The sequence below is a fragment of the Vitis riparia genome, chromosome 15 (assembly GCF_004353265.1).
Source record: "Vitis riparia cultivar Riparia Gloire de Montpellier isolate 1030 chromosome 15, EGFV_Vit.rip_1.0, whole genome shotgun sequence".
Taxonomy (NCBI): Eukaryota; Viridiplantae; Streptophyta; class Magnoliopsida; order Vitales; family Vitaceae; genus Vitis; species Vitis riparia.
In genome coordinates this window covers 18747605-18756049 of record NC_048445.1, presented here as the reverse complement: position 1 = coordinate 18756049, position 8445 = coordinate 18747605, and the positions used below count along the sequence as shown (strand labels likewise).

The 8445-nt window shown below is 30.3% G+C and overlaps 1 non-coding gene across 1 annotated transcript; it reads left to right on the top strand.

Moving 5' to 3' along the window:
• Positions 1-6171: 6171 nt before the first annotated feature.
• Positions 6172-6288, top strand: LOC117932844. Its single transcript, XR_004654249.1, has one exon. It is a non-coding gene; the product is annotated as a U5 spliceosomal RNA (small nuclear RNA).
• Positions 6289-8445: the final 2157 nt, after the last annotated feature.

Below are 8445 nucleotides of genomic sequence, written 5' to 3'. Positions count from 1 at the left end.
CCATCCCTTGATTGGTTCTATTTTTCTTTTCAACTACCCCATTTTGTTGAGGATTTCTAGGAGCCAACAAATGGTGGTTAATTCCATGCTTATTGCAATAATTTTCAAAAATCAACATTTTCAAATTCTCTTCCACGATCGCTTCTTATACAAGTAATTGAAAAACCCTTTTCATTTTGAACCTTATTGCAAAACTTTGAAAACTCATAAAATGATTTTTTTTTTTTTTTTTTTTTACTTAAAAACAAAACCCATGTGTATCTAGAAAAGTCATTCACAATAACATAATTATAAGACTTTCCTTTAAGACTTGGTGTCCTAGAGGGCCCAAATAAATCTATATGCAATAACTCAAGTGGCCTAGTTGTGGAAATGAAGTTTTTGTTTTTAAAAGAGTTTTTGATTTGTTTTCCCACTTGACAAGCTTCACAAACTTTATTTTTTTTGAAAATTTATTTTGGGAAGGCTTCTAACAAGTTCATCTTTGTTGAGTTAGGAAATGAGGTCCATGTTAGGATGTCCCAACCTCCTATGCCACAACCAACTTTGATCATGCATGCTTGAAAAACATCTATCATGGCCATCATATTTTGAAATATTTATAGTGTAAACATTATCACATCTATGGTCCATGAAGATGGTTTTATCATTTTGAAAGTCCTTGATAATGCAATGAGATGCTTCAAAAATCACTTTAAAGGCTTTGCCACAAAGTTGACTAATACTTAAAAAGATTATGTTTTAAACTATTTACTAATAAAACATTTTCAATGAGAGAGGATGTGTCATTACTTATGTTGCCTTGATTAATGATTTTTCCTTTTGCATTGTCTCCAAAGGTAACATATCCTCCATTTTTCTTTGTAAGAAAAGCAAACTTGGATTCATCTTCGGTCATGTGTCTTGAGTATCCACTATCCAAGAACCATTTATCCTTCTTTGAGCCCTACAACACATAACTCAAGTTGATTTAGGTACCCATATCTTCTTGGGTCCTTGAGGGTTAGTGACCTTGGATTTTTCAATCCAAATCTTTTTAGCTTTTGCATTTAAATTCTTTTGAAAACCATTTCTTAAAGGGAATGTGCTACTAATGTGTCCTCCTCTTCCACAAAAGTTGTAAGTAGTGGAAGGACTTCCACTTGTAGATTCCTTTACAAAATAGTTCTTAAAATACTTTGGATTCTTTGAAGATTTGAATCCTAGCCCTTGTTTGTCAAAAATACATTTTTGACTAGCTAGGACCATTTCAAAAGATTTTTGTTCACAAGAAAAGATTGAAAGAGAGGAGCTCAACCATTCATATTTCTTTCTTAAAATCTCATTCTCTTTTTCAAGACAAGTTTTAGAATCTTCAACATTTGAAAATTTTTCTTTTACTTCTCTAAGTTCTTTTTCAACTTGTTGAACTTTCTTTTTGAGAGAAACATTTTTCAAACCAAGTTTTTCAAAATCTTCATACAATTCTTCAAAAGCATCATGTATATCTTCATAGCTAATGTTAGAGTTTACCTCATCAAGTTCATCTATTGCCATGGAGCACATGTTTTCCACTTCTTTCTCCTTTTCTTCTTCAAAGGATTCATCTTCACTTTCACTCCAAGTTGTCATCATTGCCTTCTTCTTCCTCCTCTTGGCTTAGCTTTTGTAAAGAGGACAATCATATTTAATGTGTCCTAGTTTCTTGCACTTGAAGCACACTAAGTCCATTTTCTCATCCTATTTCTCATTGTTACCATGGGATGAAGATTCCTTTTTAAAGGAGTCTCTTCTAGAAGTGAACCTTTTTCCTCTAAATTTTTCACCCTTCATGAACTTGTTGAACTTTCTTGTGATGAGGGCTAAGTTTTCATCTTCTTCACTTTGTTTTTCTTCTTCAACTTCTTTTTCCTCCTTAGTTGTAGCTTTGAGAGCTATGCTCTTCTTCTTTTTGTCTTCACCATCTTGTGGCTTCTTTGCAAAATTGATCTCATATGTCATCAATGACCCTATGAGCTCTTCCAAAGGTAGTTTGGTCAAGTCTTTCACTTCTTGAATTGTGGTGACCTTTGTATCCCACTTAGATGGAAGTGACCTCAAGATCTTCATCACCCTCTCCAATTCCTTGTAAGTCTTTCCCAAGGCTTCAAGACAATTGACAATGTCGGTGAACCTAGTAATCATTTCAACAATAGTTTTATTATCTTTCATAAAAAACAATTCATAACTATGAACAAGTAAATTGATTTTTGAATCTTTAACTTGATTTGTTCCTTCATGAGTTATTTCAAGCAATATCCAAATTTCTTTAGTCAATTTTCATTGACAAATTCTATTATATTCATTTCTATCCGTAGCACATTGCAAAGTATAAACGACCTTAGCATTTAATTGGAAATTTCTTCTATCACGCTCATCCCATTCTTGTTTGGGTTTTGGAACAATGACTCCATCAACTAGTTTTGAAAGAAAAGTTGGGTCATCTTCAATGACATCACATAAGTCTAAATCAGTTGATTGTAAAAACCAAGTCATTTTAGTTTTCCAATAAGGATAATCGATTCCCGTAAAAAATGGAGGTCTGTTGTTCAATGTGAGATGAGTTTGATGGATTAGCCATTTCCTCTTAAACGATTAAGTCTCAAACAAGAGGCTTGGTTCTGATACCAATTGATAAAATAAAGACTAATCTTAATTAGGAAAACACCCAAGGAGGAGGGGTAAATTGGGTTTTTAAAAAATCATTTTCAATCACAACAAATTCAAGTAATATAAAGAGATAAAGTTAGAGAAAACAAACTCAGATTTTATAGTGCTTCAACACATCCTTGCCTACGTCCACTCTTCTCAAGCTCCTAACTGAGTAAGGGTTCCACTAAACTTGAAGCTTCAACCAAGCTTCTAATCACATTCACACTTGGATTCTGACTCCAATGGGCTCTTACACAATCCCTTTAAGTTTTTATTCACTTAAAGCTTTTAACACTCAAATAACAAAGTTTGAATCTCTCAACCTAGCTCAACAAGGGCTCAAATACAACTCAAATGCTAGGATGAAACACAAAGGTGCATTAAGAGATATGCAAATGGATATTTAATGCACCAAAGAAAGAGTGAAAGATTTTTAGGCTAGAACAAGTAGGTAGACAAATAAATGCAGGTGTTCTCTTGCTCATAAATGAAGTGGAACTCTCAATTTATAGGTTTCTAGCATCGGGAGCCAAAATGACAAAAAGTAGCCTCGATCGATTGAGTTGGGGGTCAACCGGTTGACTAGCCGTTAGGTAATAAATGTGTGGCAGGTGACCGTTAGTTCTCGACTGGACCTTGATTGGACCTTGATCAAGAAGGCATGTCCCTCAACTGAGAAGGCATGTTTCTCGACTGGGAATGCAAGGAACTCGAAGAAAGAGAAGGTTTTTTGTATCTCTCAACCGGACCTCGACCGAGAAGGCATAATCGATCGATTAGTACCCTAACTGGTTAAGCCGATTGGCCAATGCCTCGACCAGTTCACCATTTTTTGTTCGAAAACCTATCTTTTTCTGTTTTTTCACTTCTAACACTTAGGCAAGGTCTTTAGGTAAATTAATAAGCCAATATTGAAACAATTTTCCTAAGGTTCATTTGATAAAACTCGGATTTTGATGAAAATGTAACTTTAATGAATAAACAAAATTTTTAAAGATGCATGAAAAGATATCAAAATCCTAAGTGCACCCATGCATTCATCTTTCATAAGTTTCTTATGATTAAAGGGTCTTCCAATTGTCTTAATCTCGCATCCATTGGGTCATTTGATGGATTTCTAAACCAACACATGAAATTCTTTATAATTCAAACCAATTAGCAACTTAACTATGATTTGTTATCATCAAAACGAAATTAGAAGAACCCTTAGGCTAACAAAACCAAAAAATTTTATAACAAAAAAATATAAACATTTATATTGTTAAAAAAAAGTAGAAAAAATATTTTTATGAAAGAGAAGTGAAAGAGGAAAGGGAGAGTGAGAAGGAAGTGGAAAGTGAAAGAGAAATGGAGAATAGCAGGAAATGGTATTTTAGGAATATATGAAAAACTTTGAAGTGTTTTTTCAAAGAAACACCTCCTAAGTGCTTTTCTAAAAAACACTTCAAGTGTTTTTCTAAATTTTCAAAAGTGTTTTTTAGAATATTGCCAAACGCCTTTTTTTTACGTTAAAAATGTTTTTAAGTATTTTTAGGGTTAGAAACACTTTTAAAAAGTATTACCAAATGATCTCTTTAATTTTTAAAAGTGATTTTTAACATTTAAAAAACTCTTTGAAATTAAATTTTATCTTATAAACTAGTTTAAGTTAAAAGATAATAAAAAGGATAAATTTTTAGGTGGAGAGCTTCTTATTAGTAATTGATCATTAAAATATTAAATTTTATCTATATTATATAAAAAAAAAAATATGATTACTAGTAAAATAAACATTAATATTATGTAATCAACATGAATTTATTATCAAAGTACATGATTATGAATTTATTAACCCTTTTATATAAAAGAATTATTAATATTATATAAACAAATGAGAGTTGTAATTTAAAATAGAACTTTTATTTTTTAATCCCTTCAAACATACATGAATATGATTTAATATTAAAGATACAAACAAGGTTTGAAAAATCAGAAAATTTCACCGAAATTATCAAATATCAGAGGTGGTCAAAACAAAATCCACGATCAATTATAAATCAACTAAAAAATCTCCAAAAAAATAAGTGATATTGAAGAAATATCACTGATATTTTGGGAAAATCCTGAAATTTCATCGAAAAAATTGATGATATAGGCACATGCACATGGGGAGCTGCTTTTCCAAAAAACCTCGAGCAATTTTTTTAAAAAGTCCTTTTTTTAATATATATATATATATATATATATATATTATTTTTTTTCCAAATTATCTTTTATTTTAAATTTATATCACCCTTTTATTTTCTATTATCCTTTTATTTTTAATTATTTTTCATATTTATCTCATTAATCCTATTTTAAAAAATTATTATCACTTCACTTTAATTTTTTTTTATATTTATCCTTCTAATTTTATTTAATTTTAAATGTTTTTATTTCAAAATATTAAAAATATGAATTTATTCAAAAATTGTTAATAGCAAAAAATTGTCGCCACAAATTTATAACAAAATTTTAGAAATTAAATCTTAAACAAAACATTTTATGTAAATCAATATAATTTTTTATTTAAAATGTAATAAAACATGTTTTAATAAAAGTAATTTTTAATTTTTAAAATAAATGAATATAAATATATTTAAGGAATTTAAGTCAATATTTTCTTAAAAAAAATTGATAAACATTATCTTTCATCATACCTATATCAATTACACTAACAAAATAACTTTAATACGTATGTATTCTTGCTTATTTTATAAATTTTTGTTTGAAGTTTTTGTAATCATTTCATGAATTTTTAATCATTTAAGTCCTATCAATATTTTTGTCATACGTAAAATTCAAGTGTCGATATATCCATATTTATCGATATTTCAAACCTTGGTACGAGATAATAAATGTTAATATTACGTAAACAAATTAGAGACTAGAAAGAATTATTTATTATATCAAAGATACTTGAATATAAAAGGATAATAAGTGTGAATATTATGTAATCAAGCAAGAGATACAAATTTAAAAGAGGACTTATTTTAACTTTTCAATATCTGTAAGAACATTATTCGAACATGCATAAATATGAATTCTTATTAATTTATTTATTATAAACATGAATAAATATGAATTTATTATTACTTTATAAAATCAAATATTTTATACTTAAAAAGCCATTACAAATAATTTTCAAATTTTCTTCTTCAAATTAATACTGATATAAATAAAGGTTTATATGATCATTACAAAAAAGAAGGGGACAAAAGCAGAATCAGACATGTATAAATATCCCCAAAATGGATTCAAAATTAAGGAATGGAAAAGGAGGCGCTATTAAGGCCCATAATCCTAGTGGTATGATATGGGTGTTGGGGCAGGTCCATTATAGCTGTCAGCCCAAATAAGAATTAAGCGGAGCCATTATAACACATTAGCACCGTCTGTTAGTGTCCCACATCGCTCTCAGACAGAAGAACCTCCCAAAAACTTGCCTATAAAATATCTGTCTACGTTTGATCGAAGATATGGAGCCGTGTGGGGAGCACAAAGCGAACTATTCTTTCGCCTTTTACTAAAGAATACCGTGTGTCCCCCATCCAAAACGGCATACATTTATTTTTGGAGGAGCCGTTCCACAAATGGTTTGGCTTCCTATCAAACCATATGAATAATTTGTATTCATTTGTTTAATATATGAAGTGTCAGGATTTTTTTATTACCATATATCGAAATAAAAATTAGAAATCCTAAAACTTTTAGCAGCTATAATCATAAACTTATAAATGGATTTGGTGTCCTAGGTTAATGATTTTAAAAAGTGTTTTTAGTAAAAAAAAAAAAATATCTAAAAAGTATTTTTGAAAAAAAAAATTTTGAAAAAAAATTAAAAGTGTATTTGACAGTGATTTTAGGAAGTGTTTCTAACTTTTTTAATATTGGAAAGATAAAAATTTTCAAGTTTTACAAATGATAGAAACACTTATTAGAATTATTGTCAAATGCATTATAATCAATTAGTATTGAAAAGTCACTTGTAATATTTTTTTGAAAAAACACTTGATTGCTTAAAAACATTTCTAAAAAAAATGCTTTTACTAAAAACACTTTGAGAAAAAACACTCTCAAACACTTCAATGATTTCAACTCCCTTTTCACAATTTTCTTTCCAAGTATGCTTGTTTTCACAATTTCTTTTTGATTATTAATATTTCAATAAGTATTGTAAAGTTCAAGTAATATATAATTTTTTTAGTCAATTATCTAAATGTGCCATGTGACACATCTTACACAAAGAAATTTTACATAATTTGGCTAAGAGCCTCAATGAGTTATAATATGTTTCATGGTAATTCTAGAAAGTATTTTTAATTATTTTAAAATTTAAAAATTATTATCAGAAAAGTTTTTTCCAATTGATAAAAAGATTAGCAATGTTTCCTACCATCCCTATGAAATAAGCTCTTATTCATACATATTTTTTTTAAAAAAGGCTTATTTGCTTTGCAAGCTCCCAACATTGCTTGCTCTAAGTTGGTCCTTTTACAGGCAAAAGAAAAAAAATCTTTTTAAAAAATCTTATTTATTTGCTACATATCACAACTCAAATTCCCCAAAAAAACAAAAAAACAAAACAAAAAGAAAAAAAAATCTCTTCTTGCATTCATTAGTTGCCATTAAAAGCAAAAATGGTTTTGATATTAATGTGGGCTAAAAAGGCATACGAAATAAAACAAATGTGGTTATAGATTTATTTGTAAATAAAATTTAAAAATTATCAAATCATAACAAATACTTATTTTATTTTGTGATCATTATTTAGTTCAATCTCAATTAATTAACATAATGTAGACCCCTTTTGTGGGAGGGGGCCCGGGAGAATGATTTTTTTCTCCTCCTTTGCATTTCCTTTTGAAATAAGGGGCCCCCCCTTTCCTCCCGGGAAATCAGCTGCATGGGCATGGCAGGGGCCATGCTGGCTGATGAAGAAATAGTAAGGTTGGTGGTGGCTGGCCGAGGTCAAGGAGGAGACTGAGATTGAGGGAGGTACGGGGGGATCTTGGAGAAAAACAGAGCAAAAAGGGAGAAAATAGAAAAAACAGAGTAAGGAAGGAAGGTTGAAGACAAGTGAATCCGGATCAATGAGACACCCCAAGTATGTTCTCTACTAGTTATGTATTTCTTCATTTCTGGATGTTATTTTACTTGGTATCTCTGTTGATTTTTACGTCATTCATGCATTCATGTTGCTGGCTCTTACTCTGTTTCTTTGATATTTTTTTTATTTTTTTGAAAAACTGGTGAGGTTCTCTTCATCATATCCAGTACAAGGTGTTTAGGATTATTTTTCGCACTTTTGCTTTGGATTCGCTTGAGTTTTTTTTTCTTTCCACCCATACCCAGCCCATTGATCTTTGCGAAATGAAACTAAGTTCAATCGTTTGTACATGCTCTGTTTTACTTTTTCTTCTTCGTTTCCCCTTTTGTTTCTGGCATTTTTGGAGTTGGGTACCATGATTGGGATGGTTGTCTGGGTTGGGATACTCCTGAGAGAGCTCATCATCAGAGTTTTCGAGAAACATTGTCTTATTGTCCATTCCGGGTAGCAGCAACCTGCAGTTGCGTCAGTATCAGGATTCAACCATTTTTTTTCCAATGATGTTGATCAAAACCGTGATAGTGTGGTCCTTGTTCTCTTAAATCATGGAAGCATGAAATCTGAACATGACATCCTTAAAGAAGAAGGTAGAGGCATATCGGAAGTCATGGCATTCACCGAAAAATTCTGGCATTGATTGGGGCAAG